The sequence below is a fragment of the Bombus vosnesenskii genome, unplaced genomic scaffold (genome assembly GCF_011952255.1).
Source record: "Bombus vosnesenskii isolate JDL3184/JDL3185 unplaced genomic scaffold, Bvos_JDL3184-5_v1.1 scf7180000013304, whole genome shotgun sequence".
NCBI classification, from domain to species: Eukaryota; Metazoa; Arthropoda; class Insecta; order Hymenoptera; family Apidae; genus Bombus; species Bombus vosnesenskii.
The window spans coordinates 888,545-898,048 of NW_022882953.1; the positions used below are offsets into that span (position 1 = coordinate 888,545).

At 35.5% G+C, this 9,504-nt stretch overlaps 1 protein-coding gene across 2 annotated transcripts in view; it reads left to right on the forward strand.

Moving 5' to 3' along the window:
• LOC117234290 (probable serine/threonine-protein kinase dyrk2) overlaps positions 1-9,504 on the forward strand; it is a 266,454-nt gene that overhangs the window by 87,573 nt on the left and 169,377 nt on the right. The gene's annotated exons all lie outside the window — the stretch shown is intronic.

Consider the following 9,504-nt stretch of genomic DNA (forward strand, 5'->3'; position numbering starts at 1 on the left):
TTAAAAAATATTCTAACGATAGAAAAATAGGATTTGATAGAAAAGACCCTAAAATTTGATAAAAAGTAACAAGTCCTTGTAACGTTGTTATTGAGAAAATATTGCATCTGGAATATACAGGCATCGATCGTATGTGTCTTTTCAATTTTGCCTCTGTCGTTCCTTATTGCACCCTATTGGCCGATTTAAACTAGCTAGAGCAGTACACGTGAAGCCTTTATGCAAGCTTTCAGGTCGCGCGACGCGAATTCAATTTAATTAAGATGTTCAGTTGGTAACCGCGTCTACTTTATCGGACGATTCATTTCCAAGATTCCAATTAACGAAAGGAAACATTTGCGCCACGAGCTTAGTTACTAACAGTTTTAGGGAATCGATCTTTTGATTCGATTTAGCGAGTCGATTTAAAGTTTCGAAGATTTAACGAGATACATAGCCGCGGTCGAATTTCCTGTTTCGTCAACAACGAAATATATCGAATTGCGATAATTTATTTTATTTATTATTTTTTATCGATTTATTTTTAAGCTTTATCGTTATTTATGATATCATTCAGGCTTCTTAGCTCTATTATACGCTATTCCATTAAAATTTAGATTTTGGTACATTCCTTTGTAAATCGCGATAATTTATATTACTAAATTAAATCTTAGGATTTGAGATCTTTTTCTTGTATTTTTTGAATGGAAAAAAATCATTCGGGATTCTAAAAATTCATGAAATTTAATTTTTCTATTTAGACGATTGCTTGCTCCATTCGAAATATCTCAAATGCATCGTGAAATGTTCCAGAAATCAATTTAAGTGAGAAAAGAAATACATGTCAATATTTATCTTAATTTCGACACGACTCTTAAAAAGAGCTGATCGTATGACACAAAAATTGTTCCGTATAAAATATTTCCATAAAAAAATGTAAAACTAATGTATCATAAGTTTTTTCGAGTAAACATTGATCGAAAGAGCATACTGACCAGCTGCACGAATTTATTTACCTAGCAACAGAGGCTTCTCCAAACCCAAAAATCCATTTCACGCAGGGTTTCATCCTATGTCGGACGTTGCATCCAATCAGGAAACATCTTAGAGAAAAAGATCGTTATCCGAGACATCACGAATATTGCTCTCATGCACACGTTCTAAGACAAATCTCCGGTGAGAAGAGAGTAACTTGATAAATTACATTAATGGCTACAAATCTTTCGTAAGATTGGGAAACAATCGATTAAATATTTAACTTCCTCGACGTTTCCACACACATTCGCAGACATTATTCCCTTTGCAGATAGCTAATCTATTGTTAATCCGCTATCAGTTTGCTAATGGAAAATATATATATTCTATAATCTACTAATCGAATAGTGTGATTCAAATGAAATATTGGGAATTTTTTAATTGACTAGATCTAATGACTCGAAGAGATTAATTTCTTTCTTCCACATAAATCTCGTATAATACATTTCAACGCAAGATATAGTACTCCATCAAACAAACGAAATATTTGATGGGTGGTAGGGGAAGCGTCTTTGAAAGCGCAAGCTCTCAGACTCCAGCTATAGTTCGATTCTCTTGACCCAAGCTGCATTGTGAAACAGCCTTTAATCGCCATACGCTATACCTGCCACGTACAGTGCGTGGCACGCACACTCTCGGTCCACACGAGTGTACACGTGAATACGAGATGCCGTGCCACTTAATCACCGTGTCAGTCTATCCATTTGTATCGGGAATGCGGGTACAAGTACGCAGTTCCTCAGGTGAGTATGTGGGTACCACGGTGAGATTTAGATTCCGGCTGCAATTTGCTGTTGTGTGTCTCACCCTAAATCCCCACCTCTCTTCACCCCTTAACGTGTGCTGAACATACTGCGTGAAGCCACGGCTGGATTAACCGTAATGGAAATCCCCGATGTAGGCGCGGATATTGTTCGCGGCCAGTTATAAATTCGTGGAACGTTCTGTCTTTAGTCGCGTCGGTGTACGCGTTCGCGTTAATTTCACGAACGAGATGGAACGTGGGTGGATCGATCACTGTTCACTGCGTCCGCTCATTTCGATAAAGTCGCATGTACACAGTGGCTATAATCCTTTTTTATTTTTGTATTCTTATTTATTTATTTATTTTAAATCATTTCAACTTATTTCTCAATAAAACGTTGTGTTATCACTGTTTGCGTTCAATTTTCGTAGTTTCAAATTTTTCCAGGCGTATGGAATACACTTGAATCTACAGTGGCTGCGAAAAATATTTGCGCATAGTATTATCTTTCAAAGGAAACGTTTCCTTTATCAGGCTTTATTGGATTTTCTTCGTATCACATTTATTCGACTATTGTTTTTTAGATATTGAAAGATGTAATTAGATATTTTTTCGTGAGTAATATCTTTCAAATTGTATTAATAATTTAATAAGAGGAATGGCAACTAGTTTCGAAGTGTTTTACGCTATTCCCGTGTTAACTTTCGACTTTATTCGGAAACAAATGCCATTGACCTTGATACTTTAAAAAAAAGAAAACTACCTGAAAGAAAACTTTTTGCCATATCATTCTGATCCCTTGAAACCACCTATTCCACGTTCGTGCTTTTTTCTGTAGCGCCACAGAAGATATTAAGATGACCTACTTCTAGCAAACCGCCTTCTAAATCTTTTCAATCCTTACTTTCGCGTCTAAACTTTTTCTTTGGATTCCCATTTCCATATCTATCCTACCGTCTTCCCACTATGTGCTCATCTATAAATAAACTATTGACATATCAAATCAATTTTTGTTCCCATTCAAAGCTTCTAATGCTTGCTATTAACCTATCGTAAATCTAAGTATAATAGTTTATTTTGGAAAACAAGCAATGAACTAGGTTTTGGCGAATAGAGTGTTCAAAAATGAAAAAATTTACAGGACGCACGTAATATTCCAAGACATATGAAATATCGTAAGCGAAGCACCGGTTACAATATTTAATAAGTAAAACAAATCTCTATTTTGATTTAATTTTCATTTTGTTACCGACTTTTATAAAAATATAAATATTGTGGAAATATCTAATACTAGTTTCAGGACTGTACTTGTTAGTACAATCACAAAGGTAACGATTATATAAAATGTGCGATAATTAATAATTACATAGAACCATGTTATCACACTTTTTTCACGAGGAAATAGTTCACACAGCTGCAAAGGACGCCCATTATTCATCCTATCTTCTAGCAATCATAACCATGCTAATACTTCCGACCCAGTCTGTCTTATCGGACGTTATATTTTACTGCCTCATATTACGTCGTTACAGCCCACTCGCGAGGTCTCCACAAATTAAAACACCCGTTCATCTACAACAAGATACAAACGAGAAATGGGCCACGCAACGCTTAACCCCGATTTCAAATTTCGCGCGGAAAGTCGAACCCAATCGCGAATACGTTCACGCGTAACGAAACGAACTTTGATTGAACCAAGCTTCGAAGTTTTGCCGCGTGTCTGCTGCACCGATAAACTACAATTGGTTGAAATAAATTGCAATTTATGTATATTGAAATCATTGTGATCGCAATCGTCGCGATAACGTGTTTCAATCTTCTGCATCCCGTTTCGTTTTGTGCGGTGCAAGCCGATTCCTCCATTAATCACGATCGCGGTCGATGTGCTCTACGGAACGAGTATTGACTGACGTGCAGAGGTTAGCTTCGACACCGGCTCGTTTTGGACGCTACTGAGCTTAAATTGTCGTAATTGACGAGTAGAAATCAACTGCGAAGTTTCGAAAATAGCAGGTTGGAAGTTTTTCTATAAGACTTTATTTCCATAAAATTTTTAAATGTAGTTGAAAAGATTAAATTCGATCACCATAGTGTGATTAATGGTTACAAAAAATTAGTGACAATTGGTGATAGCTCGGGAGAAATATAAAGATAGTGCGACTAGTTAGAAAATATCATTAAATAAATATTTTATCAACGATACACGGAACATGTGAAATATTGATATTTAAAATCAAAGATAATTTCTTTTGTCGATAACTTCCATTACCAATGTTTGATGCGAAGAAAGCATCGATTAATGACTTTTATATTATTTATCAAAGGTACTCTTTGAAACGGTATAACAGATTAATAAATTCATTATTTTATTTATCGTAGTTACGAACACGCTATAGACATTGAAATGAATTAATTGCTGCAAAGATATGAAAATTATTCGTGAATTATTTTCCGATAATTATGAAACGAGAATTAAACTAGCGTATAAAGTAACCCGTTAGAAGTTAGAAAGACGATGAACGAGATTTGTCGGATAAACGCATAACTACGTGAACGACTAATATCGTTGGATTATCGTAATAATGCGATTCAACTGGAGGCAGTTTTATCTTGGCTTTTCATTTCTCCTTTTTTATTCGCCGCTTTCTGATAATCCTCTTACGGGAGCGCGAAAAAATGCACCGTGATGGTCATAAATCAACAGGATTTTTCGTGCGTAGGTTGGCACAAATCGTGCATAGGTGTAGCAGACAATTTAATTTGAAATTCAGTCTCAAGTGTGTAATTTTATTTTCCTCTGCTCTTTGGATTTGTAAATGTCAGTGTATTATTGACAGTTTATTTTATAGGAATTCGCGTTGCTACTAAAATTCGAGTAAATATTAAACATTTATAAACGAAATATTAACGAATTTATGAAAAAGTTTTCCATTGAAATATAAATTCTTCTACGATGCATTTGATTTTCAATTTTATTATACAAATTAAACAATGCATCCCAAATTCTTAATCATTTAGTCGGTATATAATTTTTATTTTTTTAAGTTTATTTCTCGAAATACAATAACAATAAAATTAATAATTATAGTTTTCCTAAGTATGGTTATTCTACAATTTGTTTCCATGGTTGATTATTAACTTGGTACACGTTAAACCATTGTTAGTGTACCATTAGATGTACTATCCTCGACAGGTGCAATATAGAATCTCGAACTATAGCGCAAGACGATATTTGGCGCGCTGCTTGTATTAGACGCCCTATCACATTCGATATTATGATCTGAACTGTGGCTCTACGACAGAGACACAGCATTACGTTTATCCTGTGCTAACATCTTTGTCCCTCTCTTACTTATCAGACACCTGTATGTACATTTCCGCAAGTTCAAAGTTTAGATTAAATTTATCTACACTAGAATATATATACATATATTCACATTATCTTAATTTTAGTCTAAGATGTACAATACAAAAACGATTATAATAATTTTAAAAGGATCAAGTTTCACTCCTAATAATGTAAAAGATAAGGTATCAGGAATAAAACAGAAATGATAAAATAAAAGATGTTATTAATTTTTCCAGTTTAAAGATTATCATTGACGCGACAAGATTACGTTTTTGTGGTAATCGTAGACGCGTGTAGATATCTAGCATGCTGCCATTGAAGGTAGAAAAAAAGCGATTACCTAAAGAGATTATATAATTTAAAGTCATGTAAAATCAACATTATTACATTTATCTTGATGATGACGATAGGACGAAAAAAAATTACAAACATACGAAATCATACGAAAGCAATTATCGATTAACATTTTAAATTAAATACACGATTCGCATTAGACGGTCTGTCGTACTTTTTCTATCAAATAAATATATTAATTACCAGATATGTTAAACACAGTAAATAATTAACACCGTTAAAGTCAAGGAATATTGTAAATATTAATCAAAATACACGCAACCTACATTTCTATGCCCGGAACTATATCTAAATTGTAGCACACAGCTACCGTAATGGAATTTGCATTTACTGCCACTACAAATTACTCGTAATAAACGATCAAAGGGCGGCTATCTCCTTCAAACTTCAACAATACAACACGCTAAATCGCTCAATATCATTACGGTTACCTGTTAGACGTTTCGATTCATCCAAGAATAATACTCCCTCGGTTCAGCTGTTCCCTGTTAATATTGAGATGGATCATTTCGTCTGACATTTCGCCAGGACAGATGGATACCTCCAAAGTAGAGTCTACGTTTGACGGTGGGACAAAGGAAATTGCTGTTTCGTCGAGAAAGCCTGACCTAGCTTATTATGTATTTTAGACGAAGCCCAAATGACGCAATTTTCGGGATGATCTGGCTCGGAAACGCTGCTATCTCTCCTACGATAGTTCGATTCATCCCCTAGATTGTGGTAGGTTCGGGTAGCGAGCTACATTGCGTAATGTATCGTCTGGTTCGCATTCTCCATTCTATTGTGTGTGCGTATATATGTGCGAATTTGCGCGTAGGTGTGCGTTTAGGGTGGGCGTTGTATCCTTTGATAGACGTTCGATGCACCCCGCGAATGAGTTCTTAATTAACGCTGCTATTATCCAGTTAGGTTCGCGGATACAACGTGTCTCTCTGAGTTTCCATACGTACATCATTGTACGATTGTTCACTTCGGTTGAAGGTGACAGTTAAAGAAGGAAATTGTAACGTGGGTTAAGAACGACGATAGATTTCTGACAAGTAATCATTCTTTGGTTAATTTTCTCCGATGGAAAAATGTTGATTACAGAGCAACAATTTTTTATTGTTTCTAGGAAGTTGTGGTTTGGAACGTGGAGTATATCGAATAACGGATTGTTTATTTCTTCAGCCGCAGCCTTTTCGTTCTTTTTTCCATTTCGATCTAAATAGTTTTACGAACAATAGAGTGAGATATTAACCGAATGTTTCGTAACTACAATCGGACATAACAATCCTGTTTGCCTTCAGATGCGCATAATGTTTTTGACAATCGATAGAGCCTATGAAAACTTCATTCCTTTCCTGACAGCCGAGTATAAACTATATATCTATTAGTTATTGTTATATTATTATTGTATATTAAACTATATAGCTACAGGTATTAGCTATCCAATACTTCAAACAATACTCCGAACACTTGTGCGTCAAAATTTGTTAAACGCGAAACAACACGATAAAACGCAAGGATTAACATTGAATAAATTGCAATAGAAGACTAAACGTTTCTCCGATATAATAAGATTCGTAGCATGAAACATGTTGTGGATACAACACAACGGTTGACATCGAATTGTATAAGATCGCGCAGTCTCTTAATTTCTATCGTTTGAATTCACGTTCTTCTTTTTCACCGTGGTAACATGCAACAGCAGCGAGAGACGGCACATTGTTTCTCCGCAACCTGTTTATCGATAGTTAAATTGGTAACAATCTATCGGACCATGTAAATTCATCGGTGGTGGTCGGTGGAATTCGTACGGGGTTCGATCGTGCCACGGCCTACTCCTGTTTGCGATCATAATTACGACGGTTATGGCGGTGGCCACAGAGATGACGTCATTAATTTGCGTTCTTCTGGCCGGATTCCAATTCACCGCCTCGAATCTCATCGTCGCTGCGTCGCCGGCATCGTTCGCGGTCCGGAAGGGCTCATTTATCCTTCGAGAAGAGTACTTGACGGGAGAAAGCCTTCCAGTTTGGAAAAAACCAACTCGACTATGCCGAGTGATCGTTCAACCGTTAACATGCCAAGCTTCGAGAGAAACCATTATATTACGTGAAATATTTGTCCATTATATGAAAATTATTATTGGAAAATATTTATTTATCATAGAGAGATTTTGTTTGATTTATTTCAAATCTATTGCTTAGCTTGTCATATCGATAAATAATAAATTTCATAAAATTAGATCAAGCGTGGAAAGATTGAAAAAAACGTTAAAGTATCCAGGATTGGGGAAAGAATTAATTTTTTGACAAATAATTCTACCATTGGAATCGATCAATGAGAGATATGTAAGAAAGTGTACGAAATTCCAGCGAAACTCGATTTAATTCGTGGAACGTGCCGGCGCGAAGCAAGAGGCTTTTTTCAAACTGCGAAAGCTGTTCAAACATTATACGAAAAGTAAGTTGCAAGTCGACGCTTCAAGTTGGTATTTGACCGTTACCTTTCACGTTTAACGGGTATTTTCGAACTGTGGCTCGTACCAGAGGGGCGTGGGTTGTAATGGCGTAAACGCAATTCAACTTCACTCGATCGGCTCTGGTTGCAGCGATGCTCGAAGAGAAAAGAACTCGTTGGTGGGCCGTTGCGTGAAGTCCAAAGTTCACATTAATATCATTTGGTTCAGGGAACGTTATGCGACTATGTGAAGTTACAAGTCGGTTTTACCATTTCTTTTGAATCGAATACTTGCTTCTTCTTTATAATTCCGTCATGTCTATTTCTCGTCACTCGTGCAATTGCTTTTTTAATGCAATCCAATTTTCAATCTTTTATCTTTTGTTTTATCCTCTTCTTTTAACGTCAGATGTATGCCTCTTCGAATGCTTCTCGTAATTTAATTTTTAATCTATTTCTAGTTTATTCTTTCTTCTTGTTTTCTAGATGTCACGTGCATGTCTCTTCAAAGTCTTCTCGTAATTTAATCTTTAATTTTTTCCTTTACGTTTTCAGTCTATTATACGTACTTTATTCTTTATTTTGCAGTATCACGAATGTATATCTTCGATCTTTCTCATTGTAGCATAACTTTATTTTCAATTTGAAGAGTTTATTTTTTGGAAATAGCTCGATTCCCTGGAAATATGAAACGCATACAATAGCATGGCTGGAGAATTAATAATTTTCGAGTTCGTTGCTTAGAAACGGAATTTTATACGGGTTCACCGTTGGCAACGTAGTACATGTTTCTTGCAAATTTAACAACGTGCCGCGGAAATCCACGACGGAAGCAACGCATAGGAATCGGACACTTTTTCCTCGAAATCGCATTTGCATCGTGAAGGAACGTTGCATAAAAATCGCCGGGTATCAGAGTCAAACAGAATCGCGGATATCAATTTCTTGAATTTTAATGTGGTCTCTCTTGTTAAACATTATCCCTCCGAGTTATTTAATTCCATGATAAATTGCTGTTTCACGATATCGTTCATTCAGAATAAATAATAAATAGAGAACATAAAAGTTAAAATCAATTTTACTTCTGAATAAAATGTACGGTAATATATAAAACTTTTTATTAAACATCCTTTTCTAGATACATCAATTAAAAGAAATGAGAAAATTATCGTATTTTTAAACATTTCATTCATTCCCTACATTCCTTTTTATAGACGAATGCATCCACAAAGAGATAAAAAGTTATATTTTCTGCCAGAAATATTACGTATAATTTTAGAAGTCGTATTCATTAAGAATTTTCTATTCTTGTTAATGAGTACTGTGACCTCTCAAAGTCTCAGATCCTTACCCTTTCACGCCCTACACAAAACTCAAGCCCTTTAGAATACCTTCGAAACGACACTCCGCTGTAATAAACAAGCAACAAGTAGAATTCATTCGCAATAAAATAACTTAAAAGGTCGCCATAAAAAGATCATCTTTGACGCTGGTTCCTGCACCCAGGAAATCGATCAGTTTAAAGATTACAAAGTCAGTCGTTTAAATCAGACAGGAACGACCCTGAGTAATCTATAACTGAATCTCACAAACCTCC